Source organism: Corvus hawaiiensis, chromosome 14, assembly GCF_020740725.1.
Source record: "Corvus hawaiiensis isolate bCorHaw1 chromosome 14, bCorHaw1.pri.cur, whole genome shotgun sequence".
Classification (NCBI taxonomy): domain Eukaryota; kingdom Metazoa; phylum Chordata; class Aves; order Passeriformes; family Corvidae; genus Corvus; species Corvus hawaiiensis.
This window is the reverse complement of record NC_063226.1, coordinates 13980802-13996626: the sequence shown is the minus strand read 5'-3', so window position 1 is coordinate 13996626 and position 15825 is coordinate 13980802. Positions and strand designations below refer to the sequence as shown.

Here is a 15825-nt window from a genome sequence, read left to right as displayed (position 1 = left end):
ACAATGTAAGCTTTACAGCAGAAAATATCAAAATAGGGAGATAATGCAGCATCTGTAGCAGAGGTGGGCAAAGCACTAAGCTTCAGCAACACACATTGTTCAGCATTTCTGAAAAGCAGTAGTCATTGAAAGGGCTGATCTGTGGGTGGTGAGCAATCAGTGAGATGTTCTCAGATAGAAATGGCTAAAAGTCTCATTTAAAAGCAACCTTTCTTCCATTTGGGTGAGGAAGAGCAGCGGGTTTATGGTTTTCCTGTAGCTGACAGACTTCGATTTGTTACTCAAGAAAAAATTTTACAAATGCCTTTTTGTTGGCTAATGTGTAAATGTGAATTGCCGAAGACAATGTAATAATGTGAAAGGACCATCAGGCAGTCAGAGCAGCTAAGATTTTGGATGAACACGCAGGATAGGGTCAAACAGCCAGATTTTTAATACGATGCTTTCCCAGTAAGAAAAATATCTCCCCTGCTAATGTAAGGAGAGAAGGGGTGGGGGGGGGAATGCATGGCAAGTGGAAGCAACCACAGGGGTCCCTGAAAGTAGTTGTATAATGATTATTTGACAAGGCTTCCTGGATGCTAACAATCCCATTAAAAATAAGTTGGCAAAAACATTAGGAACCTGAACTGACTGAAAATGAAAGAAGAGAAATGAGGAGGGATTAAAGTAAAGCTCAGAAATAAAGAACAACCACTGAGCATGTCCACGGTGGGAGTCTGTGAGCCTGATGGGAAGCTCTGGGTAATTAGCTGTATTTGACTTCTTTCTTATATTCAAAAATACTTTCCTCTCTCCTCTTCCCTCCATATTTTCTTGTAAAGTGTGAATTCTTGGAGGTCACAGTCTATACTGGGACACCCAGCTTTAGGCATTGTACATGTACATCATTAGAGATAATTCTTGCCTGAAGAACTTTAAATCTACATTTACCAGGCAGAGAAGGGTAATAGTATCACAGGTTTGCAAATGAGAAGCTGAGGCACAGAGAGGTGAAGGGCTGGTTTCAGAGATCTTCAATTTTCACTTGGACTCCTATGAAAATTGGGTTTTTCCACAAATCCTGACACCTCTAAAGTGATAAAGGCATAGAATGGTTTAGGTTGGAAAGACTTTTCAGATCAAGTCCAACCACTAACCCAGCACTGCCAAGGAAACTAAACCATGTCCCCAGGGGTCACCTCTACACATATTTTTAAATACTTCCAGGGATGATGACTCCCCCACTTCCCTGGGCAGCCTATTCCAGTGTTTGATAACTCTTTAGGTGAATAAATTTTTCCTAGTATCCAATCTAGTGTCATTTGGAGGAAGGAGGGAAGTGCAGAGACACGAGGTGCTGTTGCTGCCTCTTGCGCTTTACCCTTACCCCTGGCAGTCCTTGTCTCACTCCATGTAAACCAGTGGTGCTGCCAAGGAGCTGCTCTGTGCACATGTGCAACACTGGATCAGGGCAGCATGTCTGCTGTCATGATGTGATATTTTATAATTACCCTTCAGTCGTTCTCTTTTAAATGTATGGACAGGCCTGTGATGCACACAGCTCCATCTTGGTCTAATTGACAGGCAAAAGCAAGAACAATTTTTGTGGTGACTGCAACAAAAATAATTGGAGAATGGAGATTGTTATATAATACAAATGTGTTAAAAAGAAACCACTTTTATGCATGTAACAACCATTACTGAGAGCCCTGGGAGCAGTTTTAGGTTTGGGCTGTCTCCCCAGTGGTGGCTGCCAGGGAGTAGCAGGGAAGGGCTGCGCCTGGGGAGGGCACCTGGCAGCTGTGGACGATGTCCATGCTGAGAACCTGAGCCACAGCATGTTGCAGTGGTTGAGTCCACTGCAGGAATGACCAAGGAGTCACAGAGCCCCAAAACAGTGGAGGTCTGCTGGTGGGCAGGCTCAGAGATCTAAGACCACCCCCTTTTACCCTTTTAAAGTCCACATTCTAGATAGTTCTCCTTTCCTTGATATCCCACTGGCTCCAGGTTTCCTTGTTCCACCCCTCACCTTCCCCAGTGGTCACTGTCCTGTCACCCCACGCCCTGCCTCCAAAGGATAGGTTCTGATGTTCTGCCCTCTCCCGGATAAAACCCCGGACCCCTCAGTGTTCTGTGTTCTTTGTCCCTGGGTCCCTTCGAGTAGGGACCGCAACAAACCCCTCGGAACTCCATACAAAGGATCCCTCCCGCCTCTCTGTCCCCGGCGACGTTGCAGGAGCTGTCGGGCTCTGTGTGTGCGGGTGGCTGTGAGAACCCCCCAGCTCCGGAGTGTCCCAGTGTGTCCCAGTGTGTCCCAGTGTGTCCGAGCGCGGCACCCCCCGAGCGGCTCCTGGGGACGCGATCGGGACGGACGCGACGCTCTTTCCACCTCCCCACTCGCGCATCGCGTCAACAGCCCCCAGCCCAGTGGCCAGTGTGAGTCTGGCAGCTGGATTCCAGGGCCCAGCACAGCTCCCACTGGAGCTTCCCTTCCCATGATGGACCAGTCTGCACATGTGAACGTGCTGGTAGAGCTTTGCAATTGCTGTCACGCAGAGGGGTGGTTTGTTTCCTCCTCAGAGTGGTCACAAGAATAAACTGTTTTTATATGAGAGAGAAAAAGATTTGTTTTATCAAGGAAGACCCTTGTGATGCACTGAAGGACAACAGTGTCTAGTCTGATGTGTGTTGGTAAGTCAATGCTAACATAGATCTGTTTTCTTTAGTAAGAAAAAATTATATCTTGAGTGCACTATTACAAATGATTCCCAACATAGCTTCAGCTTCAAGTCAAAAAGGATGAGATTTTGTTTTCATGCTGCTTATTTTCTCTTTAACTCAGAATCTTTTCTGGTATATTGAATACTGAAGCTTGTGGAAGATTTGCCTGTTTTGTTGGGTTTTATTAAAAAAAAAGAAAACGCTCAAACTTGTAATGTTGACAATGTTCTTAAATTAGACGTTGTTTTAGTCTTGAGCCTTCTAAGTAGCCTTTATATGTGAGGTATGCCTAGCCCCTGCCCTGGAAGGATGTCTGCTGAGATAAGAGATTGCACAATCGTTCAGCAGGACTCCCTGGAAAGACAACCACTTGTTTGGTCACTGCGAAAAAAGACAGACCCACAATCCTTTAGGAGACCCTATGCAGATCCTTTGTAACCCATTGGCCTTTACCCATCCCCTGTATCCCTATAAAAGCTAAGCCCTCTGCCCCTGTGGGACACAGAGAGCTCGTCCCTGGCTTTCCCCTTCGCCGGAGTACGGACCGACAATAAAGCTACCTTCGTGTGGAACCAGCCACACGAGCCTCTCGTCTCTCTCTCTGGTCTGGCTTGGCCTGGAGGCTGCCCTGCAGAGCTGAGCTGGAATCATGAGCTGACAATCACTAAAGAGCTGACAGTCTCTGCAAGGGCCCTCCTGCCAGCAGCTGAGGGAAGACACTGGGCTTCAGGAAGGTGATTCCTTTCGGGACCATCTCTCCGGACCAGTCACCCCTTCCATGGTCAGAGCTACTGACCCCTTCACCAGCTGTAATATTTATACATCATCTTTTCAATTTGTTATTGTACATGTTCTATAGAAAAAGTCATTTGAAAGGAAAAAATATACAAAACAGACCAGCTGCTTGGCAAAGCTGTGTGACAAGGCTCTGAGTAAGGTTTGACAAGGTCCAGGTAAAAGTTGGCTTGCTTAGAGACCAGGGTTACATGAGACAACCTCCACGGGTTTTTCCTTCAACAGAAATTATTCTGTGATTCTATGATTAACTGCAATTTTGTTCCCAAAACCCACAGTCCTGAAATATTGCAGTTTTTAATTCAAAATTTATGACTCATGGAAAAAAAGGCTCTTCATCTTAACCATCAACACGTTTCTCACATGACTGACTGTAAAAGAAAAATTGCCAGTTGCATGTGATTTGTTACTTCTTCATACCATACTGAAGGGTTGTTTTGTAGAAAACCAGAAAGGTTTTAGTGAAAGAGCAGCAGAGAGGTGTACAGACTATGAATGTAATCTGAGAGAGAATTCAAGTGGCCACGTGGGGGGAGAAGGCTAACAGCTGCTGCTGGGGGATGCAGGGATTGTCTGGGGTGATACAGATGGGGTGTGCCCCACACAGGGTGCTGCAACCCCCAGTTCCTAAATGATGCCTTTCTCAGCAGCTGGGCTCTGCTGGCCACTCTAAGCTACTGAGATTCGGGGTGTCCAGGGCAGGTTTCACTGGTGCACCTTAGCTAGGCTTATCAGTTCAGCCAAAGTGCTGGGGAGGAGCAGAGATTTACATCCATTTCATCATGAAGTCTTAAATTAGTGAATGACAGCAGAAAAAGGTCCATACAGGGCCTAAGTCAGCACTGAGCTTTTGCTGTGTAACCCCAGTGAAGTGCGCTGCACTCGAGCAGAACAAATGGTTGTTAACTTTGGTATTTGCTCACTAGATGTCTACTGCCTGACAGAAAATGTTCTCCATAGCCATTTTCCCATTAGAGAAGTAAAATAAAAACAGTAATGAAGGGGAGCAATGTGGCTTATTAGAAAGACAATTGCACTAACCATCAGAATAGCAAATTCTGGTTCTTGTTCTGTGTCTATTTTCCTGAACCACCTTGGCATTCCCTGTTCCATTTCTCCATACCTAATTTCTGAACTGGAAGATGGATAGTTATCCACCAATGTCAGGGTGTAATGCTGGCGGGGGGATTAATAAGCAAACTCCTTTATGGAGCAACTATACCTCATTTTTAAGGCCTTTCCTATGTGCATATATACAAAATCCCTGTTTTTATAAATCTGCCTTAACAAAAGTAGGTCTTTCTTCTAACTGAAGTCACATTAGACTCAGTGATTCATTTCACAGCAGTGTTTGCATTGTCACACTCATGTGGTCAGGATGCTGATGCTGCTTAGAGATGTCTCATTGTATTTAATGGGGCACGTGAGTGGGGAACAGTGACTCCCCCAGCCAAAGAGCAGAGCTTCTCTAGGATCAGGAGTAGGAGAAGGCGATGTACTTATTTGTATCTCAAGTTATCTAAACATTAACCATCTCTTTTCTCATCTCTCTCACCCTACTCCCTCCAGAAATCTGTTATTGAAAGGAAGGAAAAGGGAAAATGTTTTTAAATGGGCAAATTGAGAAATTCACAGTGTTGCAAATAGTCTGTGAGCAGGGTAGAGTTGCCTAGGGCTCTTTTATGAGTCTCACATGGGGCTGTAAATCAATTTAGAATCGTAGAAGTAAGGCATAAACCAGAAAACTCTGTGTGTGTGTGTCAGCTGTGTTCTGTACAAATGGCTGATATTGTGTATAGTGTTTATTGCAAATCCTGTTGTGACCCATTTTCTAATGTAACTTGTTTAATTTTTCTTGTGACACAAAAAAATAAGGTCCAGTGTTTGCTGCTATATATAAAGTATCAGTTCTCTATTGGTTTGAACACTGAATATGTTACTGATTCCCTCCAAACAGAGCCACTTTTAATCAAAACAAACTTAAATCCAGGACCAGGGGTTTTTTGCTTAATAAAACTCAAGTAATTTAAAGAATTTCTGCCATTTCTCCTGTATAAGCAACAGCAAAATATTGAGGATTATGACTTTGTTTTTCCAACATACAAGGCTATACATTAGTAAACATTTCCCAAGACATTTTTAGGTAAATACAGAATTTTCATCCACATCCGTTTTGGGCATAATTTGGGCTGCTACCTCTTGGGGAGCTTAAACATCCATATAGACCTGTGCCTTCCGGAGGGTCTTTTTTTCTTTTTGCCATTTTCTGTTTCAATCAGGAAACTTGGGGCAATTGTTATGTTGAATCTAAAAGAATAAATGTAGATTTAAGTGTTATTTAAGTATCTTATAGTAAGAAGACCACTTTCAGAGTGCTCTTCCCTGGAAGAGGTCTGAAGAATAACATCCCTGAGCACAGTGGGAGCATGGGTCTGGCTGTTCAATTTTCTTTTGTTTTCCTCCTGCAGAGCAGTTCAGGGTGTAGGTAAACTGGAATATTTCACATATCCTAGATATACAGAATATAACCAGGCTTGTGGACCAGACTACATCCACAGCAGTAAAAGGAAGTCTGTGGGGCAGCAGTAAAGAAACAGAGGAATTTGGGACGGTAAAGTTCCAGAAGTGGTTTGGTTTTTTGGTTTTTTTTCCCCTCAGTGCATATTTTGACCAAATCAGTTTGATACAATCAAATTGAAATTATGTCTACAATACCACACCCTACTCAAGGTGTTTTTCTTGGCAGGACTGGAGAGAACAGAATTGCAGTCTGTTCCTCGTGGAACCATTCTTAGTGGTCTCTCCAAGGGGAGTAGGCAGAAGCTCTCCCCATCAAGGCGACAGCCCCGATGTGCCAGGGTTCGAGGGAGATTGAGGTTCCTGTCACAGGGAGGAAATGATCTGTTACAGCAATAGAAGTTCATGAGAGAAGGGAATTTGTAACATGCCCATCGCCATGACCAGCTGCTGGTGGTGTTGAACACAGATTTGTGAGTGCTGACATAGTTGCCTACATGAGTCATACTTTGCACTGAAAGTTTTATTTAATGAGCTTTGAGGAAAAATATTTCAGTTTTATGTGTTTCTCTATCCAGGCAAAAAGTTTGAACACACATCTTCCCCTTGTGGAGAGCGCTTTCTCTTTTCCAGCTGTCAGAACACAAGGGTCATTTGAGTATTCTTGTCAAGTTTTCCAGATGCTTGTTTTGAATTGATAGATTTGAACAGGAGCAGTTTGTTATGCTGGCACTTCTCCCCTCCAACTGCACAAAGAGTCAGCCTTTGCAGATACATTATCATCTCCTTCCCTGAAGAAACTGCTCTTCCTAAGATAGAATGAATGGGTTGGGAGATTTTTGGTCTGAACCAAAGGTCACACTTGTCTGATAGCTGTGAAAGGGAATGGGGATGTGTAGACTGTTGCCTGGGTGGTAGATATTTCTTGCATGCATATGTGTGTAGATAAGGCTAGATAGATTATTTGGCACTTTGACTGAAGTATTTTTCTGTTTTGGAAATATTTTTTCCATGATTGGAAGGAGGCTTTAATATCAAAGTGTAAGTAATTCACTGAAGTATAAAAGCGTTCAAGTTTTATATGATTTTTTTGGTTACAATTTCAAAAATCCTTGTCGTAAAATTCAACCTGTAAATCTGCTTTCCACATATGCTTTTATTTAACATCTTGTGGAAGTACTGCCCAGTATGCACATACCTACTGAGTTTAAATAGGCAGGAGAAGAGATGCAAAGGGTGTGCCAGGCACTGCTGGCCAGACATGCCCAGGGTGAAGGAATGGCTATGGTGGCTGGGCAGTAGGAAAGAGGTGGGATGTGAGCATATGCCACCTGCTGAATTGCTTCTTTCATGTTGATCTTGTCTGTTTGAGGGGATTCCCACATGGAAAGAAAAATTATCTCCATTAGTATGCAAACTTGTTTAGAGATATAAAAGGATGTGTGGCCACAGCAGAGCTACTATTTAGATTCAAAGGAAAAATAACATGAAAAAGAAATTAGGCCTAATTTGAAAGAGTCATACCAGGTATGTATTCTGTGTCCAGACCAAACCTTAAGACTCATTAACTAGCTGAGAAGGAATCTGCAAACTCCTGCTGAGAAACCTGGTGTCAGATTTGTTGGGTGATTATACAGATAATTAAAGCATAACGTGAATGTTTCAAGTGATGATCAGGTCAACTCTCCTGAAAGAAGGTTCTTGGCAGCTGAAGGTAAGAATGAGTGCTGTATATGACATTTTCATCCTTCTTCACTGTTGTAATTGCTAGATTTTGCTTAGCAGGCTGTAGCTCCCTGAGAGCTCAGTGGGGATGCTTAGGGCAGTGTGATCCTGGTCGCCCTCCCGCAGTCCATTTTGGACGGCCCCACGATCTTGCTCTGGCAGCCAGCAGCACTACAACCAGTGATGGCAAAGGAGGTGAGAAGGGTCTCCTGTGAGGGCTTGAGAGGACTTTAATCACATCTTGCCCCCGATCCCCAGAGGCAGAGAGACCTCGTGGTCTGGGTGTGGGGGGTTTTTGTCAGGGGCTCAGGGGCGGTTTCTGGGCAGGGTTGGGGTACAGGAACCAATAGGGAGGACCCGAGGGAGTGGCCAGGACTAGGGGCAGGGGAGAGCAGGAGGGGGAAGATGGCATGACAAAAGCAGTGGGTTAACAGACTGCCACACTGCACCTTTGTTTGACCAGAGATTTATAACTAATGTCAAGTATGTTCAAGTAGAAACAATTTTACAGGCATAACAGTAGGATAAAAACTTGGAAATGAATCTTATGCTTGTATTCCAAAAATCGTTCTGGGTCACATCACTTAAGGAGGAGTGAGAGCCTCTGCTGCTCAAAGGAGTGACAAATTCAATTGCATCTCTGGCTCCATAGTAAGGCTCATGGTGATGGCTACTAGGATTAAATGTGATTTTGAGATGCTCCTACTGTTTCACTAGTTTGTGATATTTTCCATGAGGAGCAGTGCTTTTTTGTGTTTAAAAATAACTAAATATAGATAGAATGATCAAAGTGTATTGTCCAGAAGTTTTGCATTCATTAATTACATTTTCTTTGCAGTCTGATCTTTGAGTAACTGACTTCAGAGTTGCATTGGAAACAAGAGGTAAGTGACCTCTCAGGCTTGGATGCCTGTGAGCATGGAAAGGATTGCTTTCCCGAATAGTCCTGACTGAAGGGACCTAACCTAGCTACGAGGAATGTGACAGCCCTCTAATTCCAGTGCTTGTAATGAGCTGCCTCTGTGACATCTACTCAATTGGATAGATATACTGAAAAAATGAAAGTAACTGTCCTTAGGCCGCGATGACTCAGTTAAAAATAGTCCTACTCAGAAGGTTGTAAAAGCAGCCTGGAAAGTGATAACATTAGCTCTTCTGGGCTGTTGCACAACCTCATTTATCCTTTAATGATTCTTGTGTTTTCCAAACCAGTGTGCAATTAATGTTATTTAACGGATACAAGAGTGTTCATCAGGCATTTGTTCAGCAAATAAAATATTTTTAATAACTGTGATCTAAAACTTTAAGCAAATGAGTTTCTCTGATAATCTCTTCATCAAAGTAGAAATTCTCAAATGTCCACATTAAATTTTGGACTGCAGATAGCACCTTTAATGTATGTTTCAGTGGCTGCTGGGGCTGGAAAAAAATCATTACTAATTGATATGCTTTAATGGCCTGAGAGCTTTCAGAGTTGGATGAACCCAAGAGAAACGCTGAGAGGTAGATATTTGATTCTAATGATGCCTGAGTAGGTACAAGCAAAAAGTAGAACCATCATGACAGCTATATCATTGTCAAACTGCTATACCTCAGGTTTTCTACTAATCTGACACTATTACAAAACACTGTTTTAATGAACCCATGAAAGGCAAAGTTAGATAAAGCATAGAAACATAGAAGAAGAAGTCTGTGCTGGTATCTGTATTTGCCAAGACAGTCACTGGAGAGAAAAGGAGTCTGGGATTTGTAAACTGCGTGTTAATTAGTGCATGGTATAATTTTATTCTATGTCCTGAGTATTTATTTAGTTTTTAAGACTACAGATATTACGAAATTTTCACTTAACTGTGATGAGGTAGGATGTGAATGACAGGTGTTCTAATTCCCGATGCTGTCTGCATTGATCCCTTCTGCAGCTGTCACCTTTACACTGCACTGGACACACCTCACACAGAATGGAAGAGACCATGAAGCATTAGAATACTTCTGGTTATTTTTTTTTCAGCTGTGAGCTGCTTTATAAAGCATGAAATGCTTTATTCACCTTCAAAGACTTCCTATTTGTGGCCTCAGCCCAATTCCTAATTTTCACTGTCATCTACTGAGTTTCTAACACAGTTGTCAAAGGCATGTTCTCCTTACTGAGAGGTGAGAAGCAGTGGCATTTTCAGTGCGAACTGGGGCTTGTTTTGGAGGTTTGCTTTAGCATCAGAGTTTGGGGCCTATGGCTTTCATCTTATTTTTCATGTTTAATAGCATCTTTGGTGAGACTTAAGGGGAAAAAAGTACCATTGCTAATAAACACACATGATTGTATGCATGAGTGAAGCAGAAGAACCAATACAAAACCCTTTCTGGATATAGTTTTAGGATTTACAAAATATATTTGTGTTTTGTTTGGTAGTAAATGTGCTTTTTTTAATGAGTTTCTTTTGATTACTTGGAGACTATCATTATATGGAGATAATAATTCCTGTTTATTCCATGAAACTGGAAAGGTCCTTTGTAGGCAGCATAAAAGCTTGATGTTAAGTCACACCTGCTTGTAGCAGAACAGTTTTGATGATTAAGAAAACTTGGAGAGGAGTACACAAAAATTCAGAGAGAATGAAAAAAGTCTGAACATACTTTCTTTATGAGTTCTTTTAACTTTACACTGTTCTTTTAACTGTGAGACAGGCCAAGGCTAAAGCAAGTGGCCTCAGGTAAAGAGAGAGAGAAATGAATGCTCAGAGCAAGATCCTGAGCAGTCAGGAGGATTATATGACCTCAGGGCAAAAAATACGGATTATTTTTGTCTGGATCTGGTAATGCTTGTGCTGCCTAAATCCAGAGGTTTATGTAACTATCTAAACCCAGATTAATTGTGTTTAGAAATCCTCAGGAAAAACAATGTCTGTGTTGCTCTCACTGATAAGAATAGAGATTTTTATCTTATGAAATGTGTATTTGAGGGACACAATCAATAGGTTAGTTTTGTAAGTGTAAATTTAATTTGTGTACATGCATGAGAAAGCTGAGAGGGCCAGACTCCTTGTAGATTTAGGAAGTCATACCATAAGAGATGTGCTACTGCTTGAAATTTGCCTCAAAACTGAGGACATGACAGTTTATGCAAGAGTCACAATTTCCTCAAACTACTGAGGAAAAGGAGATTTTTTTGAATTTTACCAAGTTGCCCCCACTGATGTGTCTTGGATGTTTATGGATTTCAAGAGTATAAGGCTGTCACTAAAAGTGACTTTATGGTTTGTTGCAGTGAAATTGTACACCTTCAAAAAGGAAAGGACTCAGCAGGTAGAGAATGTTGGTGGACCTTGTACCTGTGTGCTTGGGGAGCAGGAAACCATTGCGTGTTTCAGTGGGCTGATGCTCTCCTGGTGCCTGGTCGTGAGGGGAAAGGTGCATTTACAAAGGAAGTATCACACAATGAGCATGTACAGTTGTTTGCCTTAAAATATATCTGCAGGGTGTCCAAACTTGTGTACATGATAGTTTAATACAGTCTCAGCTGTCAATTTTTAGAGTACTTTGTGTGTTTTTTCAACAAATTTGATACTTCCCTGTCAAATTCCATATCATGGATAGCCAAAAATACACTTCTGTTAAATTAATGATACAGGAGAGATCTCAGTTGTATCTGGTTCTTTGTGGAGGAAGGTGAGAAAACAGCCAGGCAACATTTGCCACAGAGAATGTTTATTAACAGATCTCTTGGCAAGGATGAATTGAAATAATCATGCGAGGAGACCAGGGCAGTGGTGGAGCTACCAGCTCTGCAGGCACTACAAGATGTGTAGGTGCAGCCCTTGGGGACAGGGTTCAGTGCTGAATTGGGCAGTGCTGGGTTGACAGCTGGACTCGATGAGCTCAGAGGTCTTTTCAACCTGAACGATTCTGTGATTTTCTTCTGAAGAGAGAAATGAGTGGGGACAGGCTTCTCAGCTGGTGTAGACCTACCTACCTGCCTGAAAATCTGGTTTTAAGTGGAACTCATTGATTTATGCTCTTTACATCTAGGCAGGTATAAATATTGAAAACAATTGCATGAGTGGAAAATCAGGGTCAGTACCTTTTGGTTAAGATATTTTGCAGTGATTTCGGTGTGGATTTACTGGTATCTTGTCTGCTTTCTGGCATTTATTGACTTGCTCATGTTCACTAGATCCAATTTACAGCTCTTCACATGACCAGAACATAGCAGTAAATCTAGTGCATTAAATCAGTGAGCTGGATTCAGTCCTTTATTAAACCAACAAATCTGGATTAATTCTGGTCTTTGGAAGTGTTTCTATTAAACAAAAGACCAGTTAGACCAGTGTCTAGAAAATGTCTTTTGATTGCTTTTCTTTTGAAAGCTTTAAGTGTTTCTCTCCTGAAGCCCAGCTACAGTGTCATTGTCTCTGCAGAATATATACAGTTTCCCCCTCTATTCTCTCTTTTTTTTTTTTCCCTAAGAGGGATAATTATATGAATTATTCTTGCCAAGTTTTTTCTGTGACTCTTCTTGAAATTTTTCTAGTGGTCTGAGTCTATTAGAAAATGATGGAAAGATCCATTTCTATAGCACCACATTGCTTTGTGGCCATATCTCTGTTTTTCAGATGACCTATGTGTTGATGTTTCTTCCCCCAAGTGCAATCTAGTTTAAGCTAATACCATTAAGAAGAAAAGAAAAAGACATTTGACAAGAGTTGTTGTGGATAGAAGTTGTGTTTGATGGTGTGGGTGGAGGTGTTTGAAGTGCTAATGTTTTTTCTTCCTGGAATACTGGTGTGACAGAGGTGTCAAGTTTTGATAACTGGAAACTGCAAAAGCGAATTCGAGTTTCAGCCTCTGTTTTGGTTGATTGTAACATTCTTACTGTCACCCCAGATTCTCTTCTTTCTTTCTTCATTCTGCTTTCAGACGGTTTTGCCAGCAACTTAGATTTCATGCTTTCTAATGAGGATGTCAATTTTTGTTCAGATAGCTGCAGAGTGTGTATGGAAACTACCCATTTTCCTCTTAAGTTAAATACACAGTGCCAAATTATTTTTTTTTAATTGGTGCTATTCTTTAGTTGCAGTTTATTTTTGTAATGTAGGAAGAAACAAAATCTGGTTTTTATGCCTTGAAAAGTGCTTTGTATTTGTCAAATGTTTTCTGTCACATATTTGCTCTGTCGAATGTTCTGTGTGTATCTCTCCTCTGTTTACTGCATCCTCTAAAGCACTTCTTCAATGCTCAATCTATGTTGACCTTACTTCTCAAAATATTTGCTAAATGAAACAGGCTGTTTGGAGACAGTAGCTCCTAAGCATGTGCATTCAGTTTATTTCTGGGCAGTTTGGGGTTTTGTTGCCATCGGGAAACATGAAGAGTATAAAGAATATAGAGTATAAAGCTTCCAACTCCTGGATATAAATCAGCTGTTCCTAAAATCAGTCAATATCAACAGGGTGAGCTGGAAAGTTGTGACTAAAAGGTGTGTTTGTGTCATCTTTACCCATGATCTTCCTATATTTGTGTAGAAAACCCTGTTGAGAAACCATTACTGCTTTGCAGAACTTGCCTTGATGGCACTGAACAGTTTCTAAGGGAGGTGGGTAAACCTCTCATAGGGATGTCTGCAGACAGTCCCTAATCTGGCATACTGGGCATGACTGTGTTGTATGCCAGGGAGGAAAAATGCAACCAAAAACTTGGGAAAAGCCTTTTATGTGTCTCAAGAATCTCATTTAAATCTCAGCAGTCACTTGTTTTTCTTTAGTCCTGTGTTGCTTGACTATGTGATGTTAAAGGGACTTGTGCGTTTTTGTATTTGCCAATATTAAGTTCTTAACTCTTTTCTTGGGTGTATATAAAATGCAAATATATAATTGGGTAATACACAGACTTTTCCTGTGACAGTAACAAAAATCAGCTATGATAATAAATAAATTCCCTTTCCAAAGGAAAGTCTCTTTCTGTCAAAGGACAGCTCCTAAGCTGTGCTATGTGATGAAATGCATGTATGAGCATTAACAGGTAATAATATGCTTTGAACAATACTGATAGAACTAACTATTATAGTGGATTTTTAAGGTTACCAACAGAAGACGTTTAATATATACATGAATGCTCCTGATATTGCATTTTCTGTAGCAACTGGTCATTAAATTCTACATAAGGATGTTTGTCTCTTCACATAGCAAATACACATGAAAGTCACAAATGTCATCACCCAGCACTTTGCTTGAATGTGCATATTCTGCACATGCCTGCAGAGTGCCCGCTAATTAGGGTAGAAAAGGCTAAATTGATTATGATCATTAGAAGTGAAAATGGCTTCTTCTGTCAGTTGCAGAAAAGATTAACTTCTTTTTTGGAAAACTTTATTAAAGTTCTGCACAATTTCTTGTGTGATTTACTTAATTACACAACACAATAAGGTAATTACATGTCATAATGATGTGATTATGTGTATTTGCTCAAAATGTACAATTAGATGCAATTGCACTCTAAGAAAATAGAAAAAATTTAAGGGCTAAGGCACTGAAACATTTTCTCTAACTTGCCAAACTGGGAGCACAGAGATGTCAGTGGCTCTGATTCAAGGTGCTCCTCACTGATGTGAATTAACATGAAAATATATCTGGGAAAACAACCAACCGAGAAAACAACAAAAACCCCCTCATTTACAAAGATATTCCAGAGGCCGTTATTTGATTGTTTCATTATCTATGTGTGAAATTTTAGGCACAGTTTGAACGAGTCTCATCTTGCCCATGAAGAAAATATCACATTGTACTCACGGTGTTGGGAACATCACGCAGAGCCAAGTTTGCAGGAGCCAGGTGACATTTTTAAACAACTGTAACATGCCCAAGGCTAGATGAACTGTATTTCCCACAGTTCTGTGCAATCCCAAGGCACAGAAGTGCATTTTCGTTCCTGTGCTGAACCCTAGGATTCTCCCGCAGGTACCTGCCTTCAGCCACTGGACATTTGAGAAAAACATCCAGTATTAAGCAGTTTGTGCTAAAGTTGCTAGAAATGGCTGCTCAGTAGCTGTGCTGATAAATCATACAAGGGGAACTTGTTTTATTTTCTCATGTAATCACAGGTCCCTAGTCCCATTCAGTTTTCTTACTGCATTTTCCTCCCGTTGTGATAGCAGCTCCCAGGACTGAGCTCTGGGATTAATAAAATGGAATTCACATTGCTGTGCATCAACCTGAATCTCTCCTAACCACTCTAGTTTTGCCAATATGCTTTAACCCTATGACAGAAGGACCCACTGTACCTGCTGGATGGCAGCTATTTAATCCTGCTTTTCCTGCAAAGGTATCATTTGTGCAGTGAAAGGTAGGGATGTTCAGTGCTTTTAAAAACAGCATGTGGCCCAGTAATAGCAGAAGTTGAGGAAGAATTTGTTGTGTATTTTTATTTAATACACTTTATCTGTAACTGCTTTATTTGAGAATTCTATGTATAATTAAGCCTGCAGTTTGTTTTTTTTCCCTTTCAAGTTGACAGGCTTTCTAACTGCAAATATTGTTCTTTGACTTTGTCTAATCTAAACAGCTCTCTTATCCTCAGGAAATTATTCCCTCTTTGTTATCTCTTCTCTGTCATGATCTTTGCTCCTCCCTGTGCTCCACTATTACTTTAGGAGGTAGTTCCATCAATACGTTGCTCTCTCCATGTTCTCCCTAGGGACATGCCTCTTTTCTCCTGAGCAAGAACTGATTTTTTTGCGGGGTTGTTTCTGTTTGCAGACAAAGGCCTGGAGCAGGCAGGATACCATTCCCTGGAACATAAAATTCTTTCTAATTAATCCTAACCTGTGGAGGGCTGTGAGCCCTTGGCACAAGAGCCCTCTGTGCTCCCTTAGAGGAGAGAGGCCTAAGTGTAAAAAGACTCTCCCAGAGATAAACAACCTTCCTCGGATCATGGTGACAAAGTGAACCACCCCCAGCATGCCTTGTTTCTATGTGGTGATAGCCTGTACCCAGTTGGCTAGCTGGTTTCTACTCCACCCCCTGCCTTTCCCATAAAAAGCCCCTGTTTCTGCCTCAGTTAGGGAGTCTTTGTCTCTGGCTTTCCCTTCACAGGGGC

At 41.5% G+C, this 15825-nt stretch overlaps 1 long non-coding RNA gene across 3 annotated transcripts in view; it reads left to right on the top strand.

Annotated features, from left to right (window-relative positions):
• LOC125333435 overlaps positions 1-15825 on the top strand; it is a 62145-nt gene that overhangs the window by 33892 nt on the left and 12428 nt on the right. Inside the window, exon 5 of one of the 3 annotated variants that reach the window (XR_007206854.1) lies at positions 8579-8624. The exons of the other annotated variants lie outside the window; for them this stretch is intronic. This is a non-coding gene — a long non-coding RNA (uncharacterized LOC125333435). The remainder of the gene's footprint in view (positions 1-8578; positions 8625-15825) is intronic. 3 annotated transcript variants of the gene reach the window in all.